This window comes from Camarhynchus parvulus, chromosome 6 (assembly GCF_901933205.1).
Source record: "Camarhynchus parvulus chromosome 6, STF_HiC, whole genome shotgun sequence".
In the NCBI taxonomy this organism is placed as follows: domain Eukaryota; kingdom Metazoa; phylum Chordata; class Aves; order Passeriformes; family Thraupidae; genus Camarhynchus; species Camarhynchus parvulus.
In genome coordinates, this window is record NC_044576.1 from 13,569,024 (window position 1) to 13,594,680 (window position 25,657).

Below are 25,657 nucleotides of genomic sequence, written 5' to 3' on the forward strand. Positions count from 1 at the left end.
ATTTTAACTTCTGTTTCTCAACCACTGAATCTCAGCCTTCCGTCATGAAGTACAGTTGCGACACCACGACCACAGCCCACAAGCACCACTAAGCATTTTAATGCCCTCACATATACACACTCATGGAAGATGGTACATTCTTAAGGGTAACAGTTTCTATTACATAGTTTGAAAATTAATTTTAGCAACTATTTGTCTACTAACTCTTTAAACATTAAATTGAAACTAAATTTAAAATTTAACCTCCTGTCTTTAATAAACATAGCTTTCAAAAGGATTTTTTGAATGTATTGAATGATATTATAGATCCATCACTGAGCAAGCAGATATGCCTGCACTTTAAATCCCTTCAGAGCAGGCACCATAGTGGCTTCATAAGCACCATTACAACATGTGATGCCAAATTCATATTAGCATTAGGTGACATGTAATTCTTTGATTGTCAGTATGGGGGGAAAAAAGCTGCTCAAAAATATCTTCAGCCATAAGTTTCATAGAAAGCCATCTGTTAAAATAAATGCTAAGTCATTTGAAGTCCTTTTATTTAATTTCCCCAGAACTATGCAATCCACTCTGTAGGAAATAGAGGGGAAGAAGAAATCTTGGTCTCTGAGTGGTACAAAAAAACAAAACAACAAGCAAACAAAAAAGGCATTTTAGTGCAAAGGCAGGAAAACGTTAGTTTTAACACTTGCAGTGCAAGACCTTGACTTCCTTACACTCCCATGATTCATGCAGGTTCCTCCTTCAGTGTTTCTATTGACATACCATTTCTAGCTTAATTGATAGAAAACCAGAAATTCATATTACTTTTGAAGGCTTTGACAACACTGCAATGTCTAACGCCACATTTTGGTTTCTGAGCACATTTCTTGAAGGTATAATGAACTATTTCTTTCCAGAATGAAAGTCTTCATGACAAGCAAAAGAACTCTTTGGTTCATTCCTGTATATCCGCTTTGATAAAAATTTCCAAAGGCAGAGACATGTTCTATCAATAAGCTGGAACTCTTACTACTCTCCTCTTAAGAGTTTATATCAAGGAACACAATTTTTTTTTGTCAAGTTTCCCCTGGAAAAGACACATAAAAGAATGTGGGAAAAAAACAGAAATCAAGGCAAAAAAGTCTTAATCTACAAATCTAGAACAAGAATAATCAAACTGTGCAATATTTTTATGTAGGAAATTGTTTCAAAATATGCTTCCTATTCTAAAATAACACTGCAGAGGAAGTAATGGAAGTATTTCTGTCTTGCTCACCTTATAAAATTTTTGACATCACTTCCACCTGCTGTATATTCAACCTTATAACCTCCCAAGCTCTGTATGTTGGTCACTCTCCTCTCCCTCTGGCCCCTTCCCCTTGACTGTAATGGACAGTTCCCTCCTGGATATCCCAAAAGACAAAGATGTGCCTGATAAGTGGGGAGAGGTCAAACATGAGCACAGCTATTTATTACATATACTGCAACCAGATGGAAGTAACTCATCCATCAAGGAACTCGTCATCCTCATCACATTAACTTTTTATAAAAAGCCTACTGCTCCTTCCCTGATCCACACAGTTCAGCTTCCTCTCTTCTGTGTGCTTTTACAAAATGAACCCTCTCTAACCCCATTGCCACTTTCTCCTTAAATCATTGCTACCTATCACTCCATGGTTATTTTTAAACTTTACTTTTATCAATACTCATCCTGTAGCTCTGGGAGATATTAAAAGTGTACCAGGGCAAGGAAGGGCGTTTCTGACACTTGCTCCCTCATTCATCAGCCCCTCATAGGCCCGTTGGTGACAATGAAAAGATTTCACAATACTGTGCGGCAGAAACTCATTCTCCCACTCATCCATCATGCTCAACCTAGCAGCAGTTCTACTGACCTAATCTGTAATGCCTCAATGCTCACTGGAGATTTCTTAAAGGCACCCTTCATTGTTGTTAGTTACAAAGAATAAGCCTGTGCCATTAGATAAGGAGACTAAATGGTGCAAGAATTAATGCAATACTGTATTGTCACCAAGTCGCAGGTTCAAAGACTAAAGAGTTAGAGTCAGTGTAGAAGATGGCTTTTACCTGAATTTTGTTGCAGATCATATGAAAAGGAGATGAAAGTAGTTTAAACTAACTTCCAGATATAGATAGCACAAGTGTGAGTCACTATCACTAATTTGTCACTTACAGGCTAATGGGTCCCAGACACTCAACAATAAACCAAAAACCAAATTGGAGCCCCTTCTTCAGAAAATGACAGTCACAAGTATGAAAGCCATACCTGAATACTTTGACGGAAGATACTTTTTTCCCAAAGGGAAGAAGCAGCACCTGTGTGAGCAGCTGATATAAAAATATAAGACACAATGAAAAATGTAGTACAGATTTTGTAAGTAGGGATGCAAGAGACAGCTAGATGTACGATTTTATCACATTGACATAGCCATAAAAGAATGACAACACAAAGAGTAACTGATGAACATAAATAAGTAAATAGCAATCAATGATGAGTGAAACAGTCATTCTGTAAGAGTTCAAAATTTATTGTGCTATTTCACTTAACGGAGTTAACTATATTTTTTAATGGTGCAGTGGATCAGTCATTCACAAACAAGCAAACCCAACAGCGCAAGGTCTTATGCGCATTAGAATGCTATTTGTCTAAGACGTTGGTATGAGATTTAGAAATAACTACCAAAAAAAATTAATTTATTATTTAACCACAGACATAAACACACAGACAAATACTAATTTGTTACTCTGCCAGCTTTTTGAGCTCCTTCTCTGCTGTGAGTACTGTCTAGGTGCCTCAAAGACAAAAACCTCTTTATAGACGTCAGGCTGTGGTTTGCATTACGCTCTGAGACCAAGGCTGCAGCCATTTGAAGAGGCCAAACTCAGAATGTAAGAACAAAACCCTGATCTACATATAAATGTAGGTATACATTTAGCACAGTATACAAAATTGACAATAAATAGACATTTTAGCTGTGTAGCTGTGTTTTAAACACTGAAAACTGGGTACAAGAAACTAAAAGTCTTCTTGAAGATCCCATGACAGCCTGACACAGGGGTAGAAATTGACCCCAGTATAAAATTCAGACAAGTTTTCTTATCCAGGAGTCCACCTTTCTATTGCCATTTTTACATGGTAAGTAGAAGATACTAGGGCTGGATAGAAGGAATTATTAGTCACAATCCTCAAATGCAAAGTACTAAAAATATAATAACATCACTAATAAAAATACCACTTCATGCATACAATATGCTTACAATTAAGTATGTACAGTATGTAGAGAAATGGCTTTTCTCTCTTCTCTAAATGCTAGTGAGACCACAGAACAGAATATATACTACAATATATATTTTTAATAGAATGGGCTGTTCTGAACAAAGTAAGCATTTTTCGTTACAAGAACAACAAGGAACCATGCTAAGAGCCGCAGTTTTAGTAGACTGAAAGCCTGTGCAGCTTAGGTTAGCATACAATATTTATCTGTCCTGTTCAAAAACTGGAAAGAAACTACAAAAGCCAAATAGGTATAGCTCCATCTCCAACATTTTTTAGAGTTCAAGCACTTGTTCTCCACTTCTCCTAAACAGAAATAAGCCTTGCAAAGCACTGTGCACCTGCAACGTGAAAGGTCACTTATCAGAAAATATTCCGCATTTTACAGGTATACTGCATCCAGAAATATGCAGGAAGGGAAATCCTCAAAAGAATATAAGTAGTATAATTGTAGTACTAAGTACATATCTTGCACTACACAAATTAGTTTTTGGAAGCTTATTGGAAATTCCAAGGCTAGAGAGAAACATCAATTTCTTCCACATGACTTCTAAAAGCATTCACACCCATTACACTTGCCATGTTCACATTTCCTTTTAGCCAATGAACTCTAAGGTCCAGTTGTCACCTTGGGTTATCTTCTAAAAGCAAGACACCCAACTTTTCCATAGGTATGTGCATTTTGGCACTTATCAAAATACCCTCATTCCATTACGTGAATGTCTTATGCCATTTTTCTTCAAAGCATCACAAATTCAGAATTTACTCAGCCTAAGACATTTGCAGAAATAAAGACTGCTACATACTTTTTTGGCAACAGTAAAGAAATTACACCTCTAGAGAAACAGAACTCTTTTCATAAATAACGGATTTATGGTGTGTTCTATTGAAAGCACTTCCCAGGAGAATGTTAGTCAGCACACTCTGCTATGTAATACCTTCAGCTGTATTAGCTTTTCCATAAGTAATTTGGTATGCCTACCCACTTGGAGAGGAAAAATAAAAGAATCAAAAAAAGAAGTTGTAGGCTTTTGTACCGACATCCATCCAATATTTTAAAAAGAATGCAGTGACTTAAGGATTTGAGCTAACCAAGCTCCTGCAGAATATGACCCTGAAAAAATATTACTTGTAGATGGTGCATGTTAATTACTGATCCCTGGAAATTGCATCTGAATCACATCTAATCAGTAATAACCAAACTGTCATACTTTGAGATGACTACATTTCCCAGAATAGCTAAGACTGTTCCAAGGATCAAGATTCATTGTCCCTGTCCTGAACAATTAAGGTCAGGATCCTCCAACATTCAGGTTAGAGCAGCTTCTCTGTGGCACAAAGCTTCCTTGCAACCTGCAAGCAGAATGAACAATTCTGAAGACACCCGGCCCCCCTCTTAATACTCAGAGCTCAGTAGGAGACCAATCCATGGACAATTTTCCTGTCCTGACTTGATGAGCTTAAAATTTTATTAGAAGAAAGTAATATTACAGCTCAAATGAACTGATAGATGAGAGAAAGCCACTGCAACAAAGGCATACACACCGACCTATAATTTGGACATCAGAAATCATAATTAAAATGTAAAAATCTCCAATATAATGAACAGATGGCTAATTTAACATGCTTATAAAACACACAAGCTTTTTCTTAAATGATCTTTGATAAATAAAGTATATTGGCAATTGTATTTATAATCCTGTAGGGTTTTAAAAATGTATTTACTGGGAGCAGGAGAGGCATGGACTGTCACAGTGAGGATGGTATGGTTTTCTATGGTGGGGAAGACAGGAGGAGACTTTTTATAACCTCAAACAGCAAAACCGTATTTCAGAAAATTTTATTTAACACAATGATGTGATAAGGTAGAAATTCTCTGACCTAAGACAAGCTATTATTGCTAACCATTCCCTAAACCCCACTGCTGTGCTTTGGGCTTGTTTATTTATTTATTTATCAGTCTTCCATGTTCCTAAATCCAGCTGCAGAGCATCCAATCTCTGCTTTTTTCTTAATGGCTCTTTGTGTTGAAGAACGATTGCTTACAGAAATGCGTTTCAGGACCGAACAGTCTATTTTATTAAAAACCAGTTGCAGTTCTAAATACTAGAGGAAAATTTAAAATACTAGTATTTTCACAACCTAGCATACAGCTCTAATACAAAAAGAGAAAGCTTTTTATTCAAATAAAATAAACTGTAATAATGAATTATGTGTATTTATATATTTAGGTGGTGCATTATATCCCAAAATACTTACAAAAACAAATCTGCAAAGTAGCTGAGAGATGCAAAACTCCACATATTAAACGTACTTGATTTTTTGCCAGGTAAGTAAAATCCCTTCAGATAGAAAAGAAAGGGAATAGGCTTGGCAGAGAAGAAAAAAAAATTCAGATGTAAATTTTGTGTTTACTTTAGCAAAATGAGTCTAAAACATCTGTAAAACTTTTAATACTGTATTTAATGCTGATCAACAGAGAAAAGCAAGCAACATCCACATGCTTTTCATTTAGGAGCACATGATGATATGGACCATGAACTCCTTTACAAATCCCCACAACTGAGATAACAACGTCCCTTAATACTTCAGACCGTCTTGATAATATTGTTGCCTTACACTATACAAATTTTGGTCCTAAAATGTGGCTCCTAGTATTTCCTAAGTATAATCAGAGATTTCTTAGCACTCTTTGCCTGTAAAGACTCTTCAGTACCATGGACCAAATCCCAAGATATTAGAGAAAACAATCTTTTTAGTTTTTTAGTTACTTTTTTAAAAATAATATTTTTCTCTAACAATTTTACAACAAAATCTATCATTTTGTGAACTTGCAGGACTGAAAGCTAAAAATCTTCCTTTACCTGAATCCTAATGTAGGAAGTATCACAGATTTATAATGGTGAAGAAGGAATAAACACATTTTTCATTTCTGCTTTACAAAACCAATGGAAAATGAGAGCATTCAATACTTCTGGAGTACCACCAGCACCAGGAAAAGGAAAACTCTAGGAAGAATTGCAAAAATGCCCTGGGCCAGCGGGAACACTTCCTTGTGAGTTGCATAATAAATTGGTTGGACTTGTGCAAATAACTGCCTGAGACAGCCTAGAAAATCTCACCTATGGTTCAAAATACCATTACATTAAGAAGGAGAAAACAGGACACTGCAGAGAAGTTGTCACCATTTCATTAGAACTGCAGCACATCCAAAGCTGCACCAGTATTCAAGATTAAATGTACAGATTCAAATTAGGCGCAAGGAGACTTCTGCATAGTTCCGTGTTGACAAAATGCAATATTTATCCTAACACAAAGATAAGGTTCATAAAACACTAATAGCATTGTCTTTTCTGGTGGAGCTACGTATAAAACCTGAGATTAAAGTTCTTGAACATTAAAACAAACTGCTGAAATAAACACACCTGCTGCAGAAGTAATGCCAACTTTCAATCCGGTCTGTCATAAATACAAAGTATGTAAGAGTGCTGTTGGAAAATAACTAATACCATGTCCAGGTGCTCTACTGAATGTGTTTGCCAGCCAGGTATTTTCTGGCTATCCTTTTTTAATCTGACCTTAAAAAAAGTCTGGAGAAAGCCATTTCAGAATTTTTCTTCAACATTTATCTCAAAAATGGGCCATTTGATTCGTGAACATCTCTAATGTATATCATCAGTGACTGAAGGAGTTTTTTTATATGATTTTTGACAATTTAACAAGTCCTCCTGACAAATTAAATGGTTGTGTTGACAACTTAACTGTACTGCCAATCAATATTTTCAATTACTTTCATTGTCATTCAGAAAAAATACAACACGAGGTCATACAGTGGTAAAACCAAGTAAAGAAAATAAAATGATGCAGAGTTGGGGGGGAGGGGGGCACTGGGAGGGGACTGAAACTTTGAGACACAACATGCAATTTAAACATTCTTTGTTTTTCAGGGGAAAGGTTAGGTGTTTCAGACTAACTTCTCTAATTTTAGACCTTGCTGACATCTTGCTGAGAATACAGCATGGTTTCCTTTCTTCCCATAAGCTGTTTAAAAATCATTAAATTTGAGGCGCTATTGCATGGCACTTTCAGTGAAATCCTCTTTATTCCATCACTTCACACCATAACCTCCATGTTCTTAACCACTAAACCAGCCCTATAGAAGGTAGATGTGAGGGCATTTCGAGAGCCATGGGTCAGCTACAGATTTCTTAAGTCACAGTCTTAGGACAGAGTCCTGACAAACACAGCTCTGTGATAGAGAAAGCACTGTCTTTTCAAACATTGGTACCACAGTGAAGAAATACTTCCTGCATGTTGGACTACAATGGCAAACTCCTTACTGTAGCTGTGTTGGGAAATTAATGCATAGCAGCAACTAATTTTTACACAAAAAGTTTACACAAAATCTGCAGCAATCCACTGTTGGTATAAAAATATACATTAATTCAACTACCAAGAAAATCAAATTACTTTGTGAATTTCCCTTTTCCTTAACACAACGGGGAATCAAACTATATGATTATTTTAAAAATAGCATTAACAAAAAAAGGCGGTTTAATCCCAAATCTCTTTTCTCCCAAGATATGAATACAGGATACAAGCATGGAAGCTAAGGGTCAGCAATTACCAGAATCTTAACATTTTTTGGCTCACCAAATTAAGGTATGCAGAAGGAAATTTGCTCACACATGTAAGGGGAATCTGAGCTTTTTGAGCTCTGCATCCACAGCTGCTGCAGACTGGAGCAGAGGAAAGTAGGCAGCCAAAGGAAAGGACACAGACTGGCACACAGCCCAAAGTGAGCAGAGAAGAACAGGGATTTAAAAATATGTGCAGGGAAACCTACTCTTAGGGGCAAAACAAAATAAAAAAAAGCAGCATGTGAAGACACTTGTTGGAAACTGAACTGATGAAGGTAATATGTAGATAAATGTCTGGAAGTTGTTATGAAGAAAAGACACTGAGAAGAAAAGTATGTATGAAGGTGAGTCTGGTTTTCAGCTAATCCAAGCATAAACCTTTTAAAGGTGAACACCCCAAAATCAATAGTCATTTTAGAAGCAAAGTACTGCATATATTACCTGTATTGTGAGAGACCAGATAATCCTCTCTGCGTGAGCCTAATATTGTTCTATTTTTGTCTGAATTCCCCTCTTGGAAAAAGAGCTATGATAGAGATATTTACTAATATCAGTTTAATCCCTCTTTGTTTAAAGGATTCAAGAAATCCAGGACTATTAAACAATATTACCAATAATATGAGTAAGATGATACTGCTGGTCACTCCATTTATAGATCCTGCTTCTCCTGCTATTAAAAACCAATTTATTTTTCACTGTCATATGGGGGAGGAAGAATGGGAGAAGCTTTTCAGGTAATTTTGTATCTCATAGTCCAGACCTGAGAAGTAAGTAGGCAGAGACAGGAAAGATGGTTTTATCCCTACAAGATATCTGGGAAAAGGCATACTGATATAGAGTGGCTAAAACTTGCAAAGAACTATAGTGTTTCTGGCAAAAATCCAATCAAGTCTTTGCCCATAAACAAAACTTGAAAGCTAAGAAAGTGATCACAAAATATGGCCACTGACCAATTTACATTAACTCCTTTAAGTTCAGTTCTAGCATTTTAAGTGAATTTTATAATCTTTTTAGCTATTTGCTGCTTTATCTTAATTTTTTTCTATTCCCTTTCAACTCTGAGACCAGTTTTAATAGTTTCATGATTTACATTTAACAAGTTATATACACAGAACATGGTTTCAGTTAGCAAAGGCAAGCAATTGGCAACTCTTCCCATACTTTTAGAAACTGTTTTAAACAAAGAAAGATCACAAGTGCTGTGCTTAAAAATAAAGCAAAAAAATTAAAATAAAAATAAAAATAAAGAGATGTTACATCATCAAGTCTTGGTCATTGCAAGATGTCTTGTTGCTATTCAGGTCAATAAGCTTCCAAAGCTACCAATACAACAAGAAATAAAAAATCTCTTGTGAAGAAGCAGAATACAGAAGTTTATGTGAAAAGACTGACTTCTTGAGGCAGATTCCATTGCTTGTGTTGCTGCAAAACCAATGGATTCTGCACAGTTCTGTTAACCATCAGCAATTATCTTCCTGTCAAAGCTAAAGGTAACAAATTTCCCCATATCCAGCAAGGCTATATCATCAACCGGACACCAGCATCATTTGACGGAAACTAAATCACGACACCAGCCAAGAGCTCTGACAGACAAATGTGCTGCCTCCGAAAATCTAGGCCTATCACTCAGAGGAGTAAAAAAGGTTCTCTCAGCTGGTCTTTCTGAAGAGAGATTAAATGTTGTAGATTCTATAAGTACAGTACCAAGCAAATCCTAAACATGAGAATTATTAATGGACCTTACTACTGGTCTTTTTAATCTTTTGCCAACATATGTTCATCTATTTTACCTTGGTCTGTCCTGTTTCCTGATGGACATAAAAGGCAGGAACCGTGCATTATCCCAGTCTTAATCAGAGACAGCAGCACAAGAACAATGTACCTCTACCTATCACTCAGATAACAATTTAGCACTAGCTGTTCTTTTATAATGAGGACTGTAATAAAAGATACCTCTAATGCATCCTGTCCTTATGCTTAACAATAACATTCATTTCATTATATGCTATATAATGGGAATACCAGTTCTTAACCTGCTCAGTAACAAAGTACTGCATTATCAAAATGCAATTGCAGTTTGGCTGGAATTTCCTGATAATCTGTGGCTGGGACTCACATTCTTTTCCCCAGAGGGACATAGAGTACAGTAGATCAGCCTGTAACTGCAAACCTACAATTGGAGTATGGCTATCTTTAACCTATGTAACACCCAAGGTATAAAAAATGTGATGCTTTGTGAAGTGGTGCTTTATATCGTTAAATACAAATCAAAGAACTTCCATTGACAGGTCAGTGAGATATTTTTCATAGAGGATCTGATGTCACATTAAAGGTAATCACAGACACAATTATCTGGTGGAAATTCCAGTGGAAAGCCTGTGAGGGGGACTTGCTGTCTGAGGGGATTGATAGTGCTGGAAGGTGCCTGTCACCTCTGGGTCACTGGTTCAAACATGGGCCAGGCTGGCTGTGACCTGCAGCTGTCACTGCTGGCAGCTGCTCAGCGACCTGCGCGGAATGAGCGGATCCAAACCAGCACCTTTGGGCTGATGTCCATCCCCATGGAACAAACAGCTGCAGCAGATATCAACTGCAAGCATCTGAGGAGCTTCCAGCAGCTTGAGGAACTGTATGGACATTATTCCCAGGGGCACTGATTCCAAGCAGGGGCTGCCACACATCCTGGTTTGGAAAGACTCACACATCCTACACTTCATAAGACTGCATGTTTTGGCTCAGTGAGGCTGCTTTCCAGTAAAACAAATGTTTCCCTAAAAAAAAAAAAAAAAAAAATCCAAACCAAACCCCAAAAATAACCCCACCAGAGAACACATTGGGAAATTTGCAAATTCAGTTTCAAATTGTATTTACTATAAGTGTTGAAAATTCACACACAGAAGAGAGTACATTAAAACCAGAAGGTCAGTTTAAGAGTGTTTTCAGTTTCCTACCTTTTGTTTTAAAATTTCAAGTATTCTGCCAAACTGGCAGATTCTATATAAAGAGAAAGAACAGAGAGAATTGTAAGTGAGAAACAGTATAATAAAAAGAGATGCAAGAGAGAACTTTTTAACTGCTTCATGCTAATACCTTCCTTCCTAAATATAAGACAATAAAGTTAGTAATTTTTCCCCCACTTAGGAAGACTAGGATTCAATGGAAATCATAAAAGAAATCTAATTCAAGTGTTTCTGTACTGAAATCAAAGTTTTTATCCTGAAGAAAGACATTCACTATTTTTTTCCTTTCCCTTTTGATGTCTCTCACGTAAAGAAGTACTGTTTATTCTAAGGTTAATAAAACACACAAAATATGGATATGACAGCATGAAAGCTATCAAAACTCCAAGAGTCTACTTTTCTGTAAATTTAGAGCTCATGGGATACCAAAAATACCAAACAGGCTACTTCTGTAGCCTGGGATCCAAAAAAAGATTCTCTTAATTAAGCTTCATATGGGTTTCAGATTAATTAGAACATGCAGCAAATGTGAGACCAGGTACCAGGCATTTACTCAAAGTTCTTAATTACTAGTAGAATAAGGTAGCTCTGATTAACCCATAGGCTGGATGGATGAACCCATAGTGCTGCACAATTTTAGAATCAGAAAAGCTAGCAGCTATTCATCTGGAGAAATTAGGTATTTAACAGCTAGATAATTCATTATTAAAGCATTTAAACCAAAGAAAGAGCTAACCTGGGTGACAAAAATTCTTAGCTTGACTCTACTTTTAACCTCAGTGTGATACCTAAACAGTCTACTCATTCATTCTACCTCAAAGTGACACTTGTGAAACACTACGTTTTAATTAGGATGCTTTATAATATGGAACAAAAAGTATTGAAATGAAACACCATAATTAAAACACATGTCATGCTGAATAATTTTCATTTATATCACAATACACCAGTGCCATGACACCATTGCTACAGGCTCTGAGTGCTACCAAGGACACATTTACCTACCAGCAGGAAACCTCATCCAAGAGTGTTTCAAATCCTGGCTGTCCATATTTGTCTCTACTGATCCTATTAACACACTTGCCACTGAGCTGCTTCTGGAAGGTCCCTACATTCAGTCTAAGACTACTGCCAGTACCACTCCCCTCTTCTGCATATTGATTAGTGCACAGATGGGGCTGGGGTCAAGAAAAGAAAGGAAATAATATGAAACTACCAAATATTTCAGCCTGTCACAGCGTAGTAATTGAAATATGCTTTTTTCCTTTACAAATTAATGTTTCTGTTACAAACCATTGAAGGAAGTTTATAACACCAATAACACCTGAGAAATCAGTCACTACTGTAGTTAATGACTGGTTTGGTAGATTGTTAACTGCCCTTAACTTCCCATGAGTAGTTAACTAACAAACCAGTCATTACCTACTTCATGGGGATTAGAGGTTAAACATAAACTTGATTACAAGCTATAAATGTGAGTAATTTGAAATGTTACTGGTTATTACAAAAATATATGGTAATAATTTCCTCTTTAATGAAAGGGAGTATGTTTTTAGTAGTCCCTAGTTTCTTGTTGAGGCTTAGGAAAAGAGATCAGTGTAAGATTAACAGCTACATTCTTATGATGGGTATCTGGAGCTAGGTGGCAAAAAAGAATACTCATGACCTATCTGTATCATAAAAATATAACATCATTCTATCTGTAAATAAACATAGGGTTTGTAGTACAGATCCTTAATTTGGAATTGAAAATATCTGTGGCCAACAGATGCAGATTTGGCATATACACATATGTGGTAGAAGGGTAATCCTTTACTTTCATTGAGAAGATAATCACAAATGTGAAGAATTCAAATATATGCAACCATTGGTCCAGAAGAATCTCACATGGCAAAACAATCAACAAGGTAATTAAATGAGGTAAATCTTACTCTCAACGTTTACAGAGCTCAGGACTCAGATCACAGAACCAGGTTCAGAAACAGCATAAAATTTCAAGAAGAAACCAAGTGTCTAAATATCTCAGTGTGAACACCTGAAAGTATGCACCAGCTACGGACTGTGACCTGTGGTGGCAGTGTAAACTGAAGAAATGATATTGTACAGTGCCAGGCTGAGATTTCCAGAGCCATCTGGATTTTCAGAGATTATCAGAATGCCTTAAATAATTTGAAAGTGATAAAAGGAGCCAAACCAAATGTGGGGCAAAGAAATAATATTTTACACTTTCTCTAGTAAACTCAACATGGGAAATAGCCATTATCTATGCTAATGGAAAAGTTTAAACAGCCACTAAAACTCCTGAACGTGAGTGGGACAATGACCAGGGAAAGTAAACATGGCTAGTTTTAAATCAAGAGGAATATTCACCAATCTCAGATTAAGGGAAGATGATAAAACACTTACCCCCATCCAGAAAATCTAAGAGCTAATTGAAGGGGGAAAAAAAAAGTCACTGGCTGCCATCACAATTGTTTGTGTTCTTTAGAATTTCATACAAAATTGAAGTTACTGAGGGAAGTTACTGCTGCTGGCATGTAGGGCTAGGAGGATCACAGGTTTTTCACAGGTATGTCTAAACATAAGCAATTAAAAGTATTTTACAGTCACAGGGAGAATGATGGATCAAAGCCATACAGTTTAAAGATGAGCATTCATGAAGAAGAAGCAGTGCTTCTTAAATAGAAAAGGCTGTCTCCTGTAAAAAAGCAGCTTCCCTTAACCTGCAGCTTTGATGTGATAGCTCACTATCAGTTGTCTTCTAATTTGAGGGTCAATCACCCGTAGTTCAATTTGATATTTTGTCACCCACAAAGTATTAAAAAAATATCGTGTTTCCTTTTGGGAAAACTATATTGCTCAAGAATAGTAGACAAATACAGTTGAACAGTAAAAGAAAGAAACGAAGCCAATTTTGTTGATACACTTACTTTCATGGTTTCCTTCCTCATTAAGAGTCTCTTGCAACACTGAGAAACTCTCATACTAAAAATGGACCATTACTGTAGTCACCTTCTCTCCCCAAAGCCCCAGTTTGGTTAATACTATATTAAACTATATTTAATGATATTATAAGTGGTGCAGAATTTCTTCCAACAGGTGTGTGAACCCAAAGACAAAACATGGTTTCAATAATATCCTGTGTAGTTTTATTGAACATAGACTGGTGCTTTCTGCACTTGCAATTAAAATGTTTCAACATAGAGAGGCTTCAGCTCTGTGTGTACCATACGAATAAACTCTAAATAGTATTTAGTGTCGCATATACAGGCCACCAACTTCACAGCTCCATTTCAGCAATAAAGCTCAGCATTTTTATGTTATGATTATTATACAATAAAGACAGGAATTTCTCAAACTGCTATTTGTGCAACTATGATACCATTTATACAGATTCTTAAACCTATCAAACAACTACTTTAAATCACTGCAACTGCTGCTGGCCTCTGATCACTTCAGAAAGAAACACACAATGAAACAGTGGGTGCTGGTTCTCATCTTCTGCAGGAAAATCCTTCAAAACCACAAAGCTTTCAACAGCATCTCCCAAACCTACACGGAAATATCTAGCAAGCTCATGTACAAACACAGGACATTTGAAAACCAGGTATCAGAGGCTAGGAGCAGGCACATCCAGCCAAGTCAGCCCTAGGTCCCACCCACTCAGCAGCACAGGCAGAGAACCTTCAGTCTATCCAGCTCCCCTTCAGTGGCTGCCAAAACCAACCAGTCCATGTGCACTACCTAACAAAAAGAAAGAAAAAACCCTAATTGTGAACCCTTCCCTGGGATTACTTTGTGTCCTTTCAGCTAGCACAGCACGCAGGACCAAGCACAAGTGGTTGCTCTACCACTCTGAACTGGTTCAGTTGAGAATCTGTCAGCCTGGTAAACCAGTAAGCCCATGAGGAGAACTCAAAAGCAGGTCTAAGCAACACAGAAGAGATAATGTGGGAAAGGATATAGGTAAAATTGATAGGAATGGGTAAGAAGTTCCCTCCTCTGCAGAAAAGGCAAGCCTTTACAGAAGAGAGCTCCTGCCAGAAGGTCCATCACACTGGAGGGTATTCCCCAAAAGATGGGCACAAGGTAGGCTAACAGAGCCAACAAACCAGCAGCAATTAAATATATATATATGCAGTACACTTCTGCCTTACTAGGCCTCCCTTTTCAGACAGTAGAGCAGAGATTCTGTGAATTTACAATAAAGCTCCTACTGGCCTTAAGTCATCAACAGCCACAGACCCCACAGAAGACAGGAGCATGCTCCAGTGGCCAGAGCCCAGGATTAGCAGGTGACAGGAGGACAATCTGTGCCTCCATGTCCCACTGACCTCTGTCTCCCATTCTCTGCCCCCAGCATGCACATGCCTGCATCTCATCAGCACAGGGACTTGTCAAAATGCTGGGCTGGAACACCCAAACTACTACTGGCGCCCTCTCCCTCACACACTGAGAAGTCTTTCCTTTGTATAGGATTTTGACAGCCACACTTTATATGAAAAAATAACCTCAAATGAGATAAGACAAAAAAGCAAGCATGGAAGCAGGCATTTAACTACATACAAATTTTGAGTTGAACATCAATTTTCCAGCACGCTGTAATTTTGTAAATTATTTAATAATGATTGAGAGTTTTGTCTAGAAGAAATATTAATCTAGAGTCAAAAATAAACCAAAGTTTCAGATACAAAATGTGAGATTTTATTAAAATAAGTCTTTAATTATGTCACAATGTACGTTTTTTCTAATACTTAATCTAAATTAGAAACCAGAAAACACAAGTGAAACAAGTATTTGATAAACACTACCAAGAATATTTTCAGGTGTCATGAGATCAGGATCAGTCCCTTTTTTTTTTTTTTTTGTGGGGGGTGGGGATAAGGGGTTATAGGGGAGGGAAAGGATTAAGCGGACACAATGTACTTGAAATATATCCAAAGCTTTTTAAAAGCTGAAAATAAAAGCTTTTAAGATATACATTTTGGGGTCTAAAAGGAGAATTGATACAGAAAGCTAACCTGGCATGATTTTAGGGGATATATCTAAAAAGCCTAATCATTGATAATTCACAATTTGTGAGCCTGGTGGGATTTCATGCAGAGCACTAGCCTCACTAAGGTAATTGGTGCTATTGAAACAACACTGGCTCAGCAGCATGCTGCTTTCTTCCTTGCCTCTGGGCACAGGAAGGATCAATATTTGTTAGGATTGCTTCTTGTTCCAACAATGTAAGATTTACAATACTTGCTAGGATTCTCACTTTGTCTTCACACAACTCATCAGTGGAACCCAATTACTAACCTCAGACAAACAACATTAACATGAGCCTCTATGCTTCTTTATTGCCCTTCATCCAAGTCTCATTTCAGGGTCTTCAGGCAGTGCCACTATAACAGATACTACACTTTAAAGTGTGCTCCAAGGAATAAATTTTCAGTCTTTCATTACTCGTACCTTGATTTACTTCATATCATCTTGCCGCTATAGACAAAGATAACACACTGTAAATTACAGCCATCCTGTCTTGTAGTTTCAGAGGTAGGGGGAAGGCAGGGAGTGATGCTTTCGCACTACAATTAGCACCAGGCACCACAGCTTCATTGCTATCATCACTAGTGACTGAAACTTGTTTTATCAAAGATGCAAAGCCATTATTTCATATAAACTCATTTCCTAAATTGCTTTATATTTATTTCACGCTCTGATAAATGAGAAACTCTATGGTAAGAGAAAAATACATATTTTTATATTGTTTATTGCATTAACTTAGGGTACCTAATCTTATTTAACTTTATTCATGGGGCTATTTCTGCAAATTTTTCAGTCCTGATGTCTTAATAGCACAGTGGCCTCTGATAGTTTGCAGTTCATTATGTTCTACTTCAAGCTCAATACACGAAAGCAAAGCCCCAATCTGGATAATTCTGTTCCAAATGTTCCAACTATTAGTGCATAGTCGGCAATAGAAGGCTTGGAAAACAGTCATTGGAAAAATTCCTTCAAGTTAGCTGTTGCAGTACCCCCTTATTTGTCCTACAATTTCCTCCATCCTCCATCCTATTCCAGTGGCTGATAACTAAGAACATTAGTTTTATGCGACTTGTCAAGCTCAAATGAAAAGAGAGCTAACTTTAATGACACTGCAATTAATCGCCCCAATAGACAGACAGCTAAAAGACAAGATATTGACTTCATTAAGGATAATGTATTATGTCATTAAGTTGGTAGGGTCACCTTGTGTATCATATATGCTTGCTAATATATTGGCATTTTCCTCAAATAAGATAAATTCAGATATGAGTGATAAAGCTGATTAGAAAATGTTTAATCTAAAGAGGCTAGTTTCCTTATATTCCACTTTGCAGCCCCAGGTATAAGTGGAACAGTAAAAGCCCATTACAGATCCAGGTTTACCTCAAATAACAGGTCCTCGCGATTTACAGCCTTTCTGGGTTTGTTTTTGGGGTGAGGATTTTTGTGTGTCTTTTTCCCTACCCTTGAGCTCAGGTATTATTTGTGCAGATTGCATTTCAGATTTGTTTTCAAATGTATAATTGCCTGCAGTACATTAAGCTAAAAATGACCACTGCATACTAAATTAGTACTTGTGCGTGAGGACTTAACCCTTTACAAATCAGGAGTTAAAAATCAGTTTAATTTGAGAGATGTGCTACAATAATTAAATGTGAGAAAAATTATAATTTCCTGTGATTAAGAAACTACTCTTTTTAGCCCCATATGAAGGCAGTTTTGTTGGGGGGGAAAACCATGTTCAGGGCTTTTTAAAGCCGTATTAGAGAGTATTTGAAAAGATACATCTGAAAGCAATTTGTGCCACTTAATACTGCACAAATAAAATAGGTTTTGATATTCACTGCTTTCCTACTCATTTCCATAAGATGCTCTGGGTAGGAATGTTTCTCTCACCAGTACTGTGTTCTCAGGTTTTCAAGTAAACATTTCATTACACTAGTGACTATCTGCATATTGCAATTTTGTAAATTACTTAATAACATAATTAAACCTAATGCACTAGTAGAAAACTGCTTTATACACATGGTCTGCTCATTCCACTAACTGCTTCAATAAACTGAAAAACAAAAATAAGCTGGGCAGTGTTTATTTTAAAACCTCATCACTACAAGGTTTTGCCATTCTGTTTAGATTTACATTTAGCAAAGACTTCTTGGATGCCAGACTTACTTATTCAGATCTGACCTAACACTCCATCTAAATCTTTTATAATCTTATTTACTATCGTACTTGAATGATTTTTTTAAAATAAGCTTTATACTATGCATAAGACTGAGATAAAGAAATCCACAGATTTGCTTTATTTACTGAGCAGTAAAGTGATATTTTAAAATGAACATGATTGTTTGCCTGTTGCTATTAATTTATTTCATCAGTTCCTCAAGAATAAAAAATTATACTCTGGAGGAGAACAGTCCATTAATGATGTTTGACTCAAAACTTCTATAGGCAACAAACATGACCACCTTGAAAAGAACAAACACTAATTAGCATTGCCTACAATTCCTCTTTCCAAACCATACTTTTTAACCTGTACACCCAATCTTTTCCAATATTTCCATTAAGGCTGTCAAAAGCAGAAGTTTGGGAACCTTTGCTTGTGACCTTGGCATTTCTTCTCAGGCTTAACGTATTGGCATTTTTTCCTCTGACTGCATCGCTTCTCATTTGTCATGATTATTGTTGAATTTTTCAACTGTCATTCCCGAACGTAAATCAATGGTTGTCGACTTCCCCTTTGTCATATCTGCACTGCCAACAGCCTTTCCCTTCTAAATGAGGCTTCCTCCCTTTCCATCCATTAAAAAAGGCCTGTCTTTTGGAGAAGTCAATCCTTTGTTAGGTCACTCCATTTATCATTCTTCCAATCAGTACCTGACATACTTATTCAGCCAGGTCTTCAACCACACAATCATTGTTCATTTTGGGAGGGGGGGAAGGGGGAAGAGAAGGGGAGAGAGAGAGAAGGGGGTATTTTATGTATGCATGGTGTTTTCTGCCATTTCTCTTGACCAGTTTTATATTTTTCAATGTCCTTGTATCTTTAGGGGTCCGTCCTTGCTTGAAGAAAACAAGTTCAGCAGAATAAAACACCCCACACCTACAGGTAGAAAGGGGGAGGGAATGCCAAGAAAACATTTGGTTGTATTAAGAGAAATTAAATGAGCAAGAAGAATCTAACATAACCAACTCAGTTTTTTTACAAAGGGGGTCTAAAGAAAAAAAAAAAAAACAAACACTGGAACAGAAATAGTAATGGATTGCATGACCTGTTTGACAAGGTTTAAGACTTATAAAATTATATTACATAAAAACAATATCTAAGCAGAATACTGGTTCATAGTGAGTTACAGAAGTCTTCAGGACATGACTTGTTCAATAAACAAAAGGAAGTTAGTATCTGTTATTTATGCAGCTACAGTCATATTTGGTTGAGCAAACTCCTGGGGCTTTGATCCCCTTTACTAATATTTTAAACAGACCTTCAGATGATGTTGTTAAGGCACTTCTATCATCAGTAGAGATCAGGTAGAAATGCCTGAAGTTTGTAAGACCTACTGACAAAAGCAACTAGCTTTTCCTCCACACAATCTTATTACTGTTTCCTGTCCCAGGCTAGAGATGAGTCAGTATCTAATATCTAGTCAGGCACGCCTGCCTCCAGCTCTTTACGTGGAGTCATCCATAGAGGGGAACTCTCTGCATCTAATTTCTGATACCCTTCACTACAGTAAATTAGTCCTGAAGTCCTATTCTGAAACTAATTCAATTATTAAAGCACTGTCCCATATCATGTGTACATCCAGCCCTTCCTTACTAAATAACACAAATGGGAAAAAAGTGCATTGTCATGCGAGGGTGATTTTTCCCAGAAATTAAAATGGAAAGGTGCAAGCTCCTACCACTGTTCCTCCTCAGCATGACAGAATGCTTTTATACCAGCTAAATCTGACCACTAACTGGGTTAGCAAGAGAAACACAGGCTGGAGAACCCTAGACTGCACATCCAACTGATACAGGTTAAAGCACTGTGCAAACCACATTTCATTACATCCAACACATTTGTTAACCTGATCCTTTACACCAGCTAGAAATACAGAATTCAGAATTTAGATATATCTTCTGTCATACTTAATAAAATGAAGGAAATATTCCAAAACATGAAAATTCTAATAGGTGAAAAGCTAAATTTAGACAAACCAAGCAGTAGCTATGCTGCTCTAAGATCTTACTAAGAGAAGATCTGCTGAAAAACCTTCAAAATTCTGCTGCCTTCTAGATCACCATAGGTGGGACTGCTCTTGATAGTGTCTGGTTCCCTACCAAATCATAAAAGACATAAAAATCAAGTTACCATGTCTATTGCTGCATTATCACATACTGCTGCTCTCTGCATGTTTTCTCTACAAAGATATATTTAATCCCTGCAATACTGACACACATATACATATATGAATATATATAACTGGACACCAGAAGTAAAATACATATAAACTTTGCAAGTGAGAGAAAAGAGGTCTTTGAGATGCATGATTTAAATTCCTTGATGTGTCACATATCTTAATTTGACCTGGAATCATTCAAACAGGAGCTTCATCTTCTACTTCCTATTTGCAATCAATTACATACCCCATAGGGTATTACGGAAATAAATTTTTCAAAATTATTTTGATGAAATTCATATGAGGATCTTGGGTGGGCAGATCAGCAGTAAAGCATAATGAAATGGAAGGTCAGGGCATTTTCAACACTAGAAAATTGACTCCTTAGGAGTTACCTGTTCCAAGGTGTAAGTTTTACTTTCTCAACAGAATTTATAAGGAAGAAAGAATTGTGCCTAGAAATAAACAATATTCTCACACGGGATAAAAACAAAATGCAACATTTCTATCAAAATTATGTACATCATCATCTCTCAGAGTCCAGTTTACCACCAGTTTCTGCATTTTAGGTGAACACATATAAATAGCTGAGTACTTCAGGATATGTGCTTAATAATACTCTAACTCCATATAAAACCATTATTATGAGACAAACGAGATCCCTTTTGGGTTGGAGGCATTTCCTTACACAAGATAATCCACTATTTGTTTCCCCTTCTTTTAGTCCCTACACGTTCATATGTTTGACCTCGCTGCAGAGAGGCAGAAGTGATTTCCACACTGCTGTATTTTGAAACTTTACAAGGACAATCATCCAGTAATAAAATCATTTGGGTTGAAGAAAACCTCTAAGATCAAATGGTTGGGCACTGGAACGGCTCCCCAGGGAAGGGCCATGGCACCAAGCCTGGCAGAGTCCAAGGATCTGGACAATGCTCTCAGGAACATGGTGGGATGTTTGGGGTGACCCTGGGCCAAGGCCAGGAGTTAGACTCAGTGGTGCTTGTGAATATTTTCCAACTTAGCATATTCTGTGATTCTGTGAACTTTCAAAGGCAATTTCCAAGCTACCAAAATGCATCCATCTAAATGCTAACATTTAGATTTCTCATTAAATCCATTTTATTATACTGATAACTACTAGCATTATATATGGTGCTCCAAACTTGAGATGAGAACTACCTTGATTTATTATTCTTTTCATTCCCCTTATACCTTGCTTAGTAAGACAATTTATTTAGGTATTTTTGAGGTAACAAAGGCAACTACTCTACTACTATATGTCATAGAAGCTTTTTATTTATTTACCTAAGCTGTATATAGTAAAGGGTCATTTCCTTATGGAATGAATAAAATACAGAAGACACTGTTTTAAATCATATCGTGTAATCCCCTTCTTGTCCAAGCAATGGATTTACAGATAACAGCAGCGATCTTCCTAAAGTGTAAAAAACCAGTGACCCTTCTGGAACCACAAAGTGGTATTATTTGCAAACCATAAGAGCTATTAATACACAAAATCCACTATATTGCAAGCAACAGCACAGATTTTTGAATGTTCATGGAGTAAGGAAAACCAAGCAGAGGTTATTGTTCTAGGTCTAACATCACAGGTTTGTGCCTAGCAAATAGAGCACTTTTTATTGCATTCATTCCCTGCTAGTTAGGACTTTAATCAACTAAATAAGGGGAGAAATAAAGTATCTTGGCAAGCAAAAGATTCTATTCAAACACTGAAGGAGTGTTGTGAAAGTTGTTTGTTTGGATTGGGGTATGAGCGATTTTTTTTTCACATTTTGTCCAAGTAGAGAGTTTTATCATTCATGCATTTGCTTAGACTATATACATATATGTATGTATTGAAATGTACTCATATGTACTGGCAACAGACACCATAGGAAAATTGCCTGGATTAAAAAAAAATTCAATCTGTAACATCATTTAGAAGGTCATAAAGTATCTAGACATAAAAGGTATGAATTACTGTAATTTTCTCATTTATTTAGTTTTGTAATTTTACATTATATGCTAATGAGAGAAGGAAGGAGTGAACATTCTTATTTGATTTTTTCATTATGTATTTTGAAATTGCACCCATAAAGAAAGAAAATGCCCTTTCCTTCAGGTCCAGCATGAAGAATCCACAAAAGCTGGGCCACCATTTATCCCCCAAAGCAAATACATTCAGTGTTTAATACATAAAGGGTAGAAATTAACACGTTGATTCTCAAATGCAAACAATACTCTCTTTCAATACAGCATTTAAAAATATGTTTAAAATGCCTAGCAACACTCGAGATTTTTCTGTTGTGCTAAAATATTCTCAATTTTCTGCTGTTGTTTCAACAAAGGACAAATAACATAATGCTTATAATATTTTAACTGAGGGCCTTCTGCTTCAGGATACAATAAATTTTCAGACACATGGTATTCAACAAAAGAAGCAAGTATGCTACGGGAGTAACCAATTATATGGGGGGGTTAATCTGTGTATTATAATCACAACATAATTGTTTTCCATTAATTAGATACGAGTTTGTAGATAGAAAATTAATTCTGCCATTCAACAGTAGAACAGAAATAAACATATAATATTGTATGGACATATTGAAAAGTCCATATTTGAATTAGACTCTTGTTATAAATGACATTTGACCCAAAATCTAGAAGTGATTTTGACCAAAAACCGTGACCTTTGTTTCCTTTTCTGTTTCCCAAGAGAACTGCTAACTTGCATTTTATTTCCAAACGGCCTTAGTAGCAATCAGAACAAATTCTGTGAAGCTGCACCCAGAAACTTAATAGCATTTTATAACTTCTGTCAGAATTATAAACTGGGTCAAATCCGGGAAAGTATTGAAATCTACCTAACAATATTTCCTTGCAACTTCCATTTCACTCATGTTTCAACTTGTATTCCAGAACTTCTTTAACATGTAGTGTGCATTTTTTTAATTGCTGGTGCACAAGCTGTACCTTGCTTTTTACTTGCATTTTTTTTTCTACTGGACATTATTTCTTCAGCTACATGTAAAAAACCCACTGAAAATTATAGTATGGACTGTGTTTCTGATGCCTTCCTCAAATAGCAGCTATGAAACACAGTGCCTTTTAATGCATTATCCTACACCAAATATGTACATATAAAATTTACATAAAGACTTAAAAAAAATTTATATTTTACTCTTTTACCAATTTTTCCTTAAAAGATATTTCTAACAGATTATAACAGGAAAACGTATTTCAAAATTATTAATTTTTAAAACTTGTACAGACAGTTATTCAGGGGATTTTTTTCTACAACATTTAAAATATAAATAAAGTTCCCAGATTTGTGGAAAACCTTTAAAATCTATGAGTGTTGCAATTTGTGTGGCACTGCATTAGTACCAGGTATAAATCGCAACAATGTATAGCCAAATGAATCTCAACACTTAAAATTCAAGGAAAAACTGTTTGGTTAGGTTGATAAACAGATTTATAAGCCAACATCTTATAAATGGCTAAAAAGAGACCTCTGAGACAACTACTTTTGGTTGAAACACCAAGTTCTTCCAATGCTTACAGGGACAAAGCTGCTTCCGTAACAAAACCATTTCTCCTCTCAGAGAAGCAATGGGCAAGTACAGTTACACAAGAGGGAAGTGAAGGGAAGGTCACAGGGCTATGTGGTACATTTAAAAATGCCAGAAATATATACTGATCATCTTGTATTTCTTTTTCAAAAAAGCCTCTAATCAGTTCTAAATTTCTTAGACAGTTTGCTTTCTTGCTGCACCTAGAAATGTGTCATTTGTCTATTAAAAAACATAACAGCTCACCACCCCTCCTCACTGGCTTTCATTGGCCTCTCTTTTTTCCCGTTTAATGTCTCTAACTTCATGCCATGTTCTTTTCCTCTTTCAGCACGGCTGAGCAAGGCTGACAGGCGGATTCCTTTGCTTTTCAGGGTATTAAAGCCACTTTCCCGCTCTGACAGCCTGTTCTACTCTGCCACCTTATAGCTCTGGCTTCACACTTCTCTGGGCAGCCACTGCTTCTTGACAGACCACTGTCACTTCCCATCATCCTCTCTGTATATCCTGTTCTCTCCCCCTCAGCACGCATCCCGACTTTCCAACCAATGCAATTATTTTTTTTGACAAGCCATCCATCAGCTTTAACTTTAAAAGCACTTTCCGCTGATATCCATTGTTAAATCCCTTGCTTTTTATGGAGCTTGCATGAGAGAATATGATATCAGACATTCAAACTACCAAACCATGTAAATTTACTTTGTTCTCAGCTATGTTTCCAATTTCACGTCCAATTTTTCGGTACATTATGCGTAGTTGTTGTGCTTAATATGATGTTGTCAAATCCCATTAAAGTTCACTGCATTGCACGGCTTTAAAAACAGGTTACAATTTGCATTCTATAAAGAAAGGAAGGAGTGCAGTCTGAAGTCAAGCTGAATCTTATTAAAATTATCTGTTCAATTGTTACATTTGTAGATGGAGTAATTTTGAGGCATTAGCTGAGACACATATGAAAATGTCAGTGTGCCAACTAATGACAATGAAAGCAAAAGGAATATATCTGTGAAACTCAATAAAGCTCCTTTGCTGGTGACATAAATTTGATGATAATCCGAGGAAATGAATAAGGGACCATCCAGTTTGAATAGGAATTACCTTTTCTATTAAATCACTTTGCTGTATTTCCACTTGGCCTACATCTTGGTCCTATGCCACAATGAGTCTCTCTCAGTGGTCTTAAAAAAAAATCCCCACAGGACTAACATTCTCTGGAGGAGTATCTTTAGTGTAAGCCTCATAGCCAATTTCAGACAAACACAGTTAAAAATCAAGGAAAGAATTAGTCTTCCCTCCCCTCTTTTCTGCATATAAGCGCAGATGAAGTGACTTGCTAATGTTCTATATGCAGACATGTTCAGTGGCCAACACCACTGTGCTCTCTAGGCAAGATCTTAGGCACAAAAGCTTGCATGCTAACATAAAGCAAGAGAAACCTATATAAATAGACACCAGTATAAAGGAAAAGTTCAAAAGTGCTAAAATGCTAGGAACATAGAGATTAATGAGAAAGTCCAAATTTTTAATGTCATATTTTAATATAGTAGCTCACAGTCATTAAATCCTACCCTTGGCAACTGGTGGCATGGCTTTTTCTTAGAGCAGGACATGAGACAGTCTGTGATATGTAATGCTTCTGCAACTATCATTCAGTTACCACTGTGTAGGTTTTGTGATTCAATACAATTAAAACCTGCTATAAGTATGCAAACACAGTGTGTAGGTGAAGTTACATCCCTGAAGTTACTCTTTGACTACAAAAAGAAAGAAATAAACCTCTTTG

At 36.6% G+C, this 25,657-nt stretch overlaps 1 protein-coding gene across 3 annotated transcripts in view; it reads right to left on the reverse strand.

Annotated features, from left to right (window-relative positions):
* The window catches only part of LRMDA (leucine rich melanocyte differentiation associated), a 634,206-nt gene that overhangs the window by 322,146 nt on the left and 286,403 nt on the right, over positions 1-25,657 (reverse strand). The window lies entirely within an intron of this gene.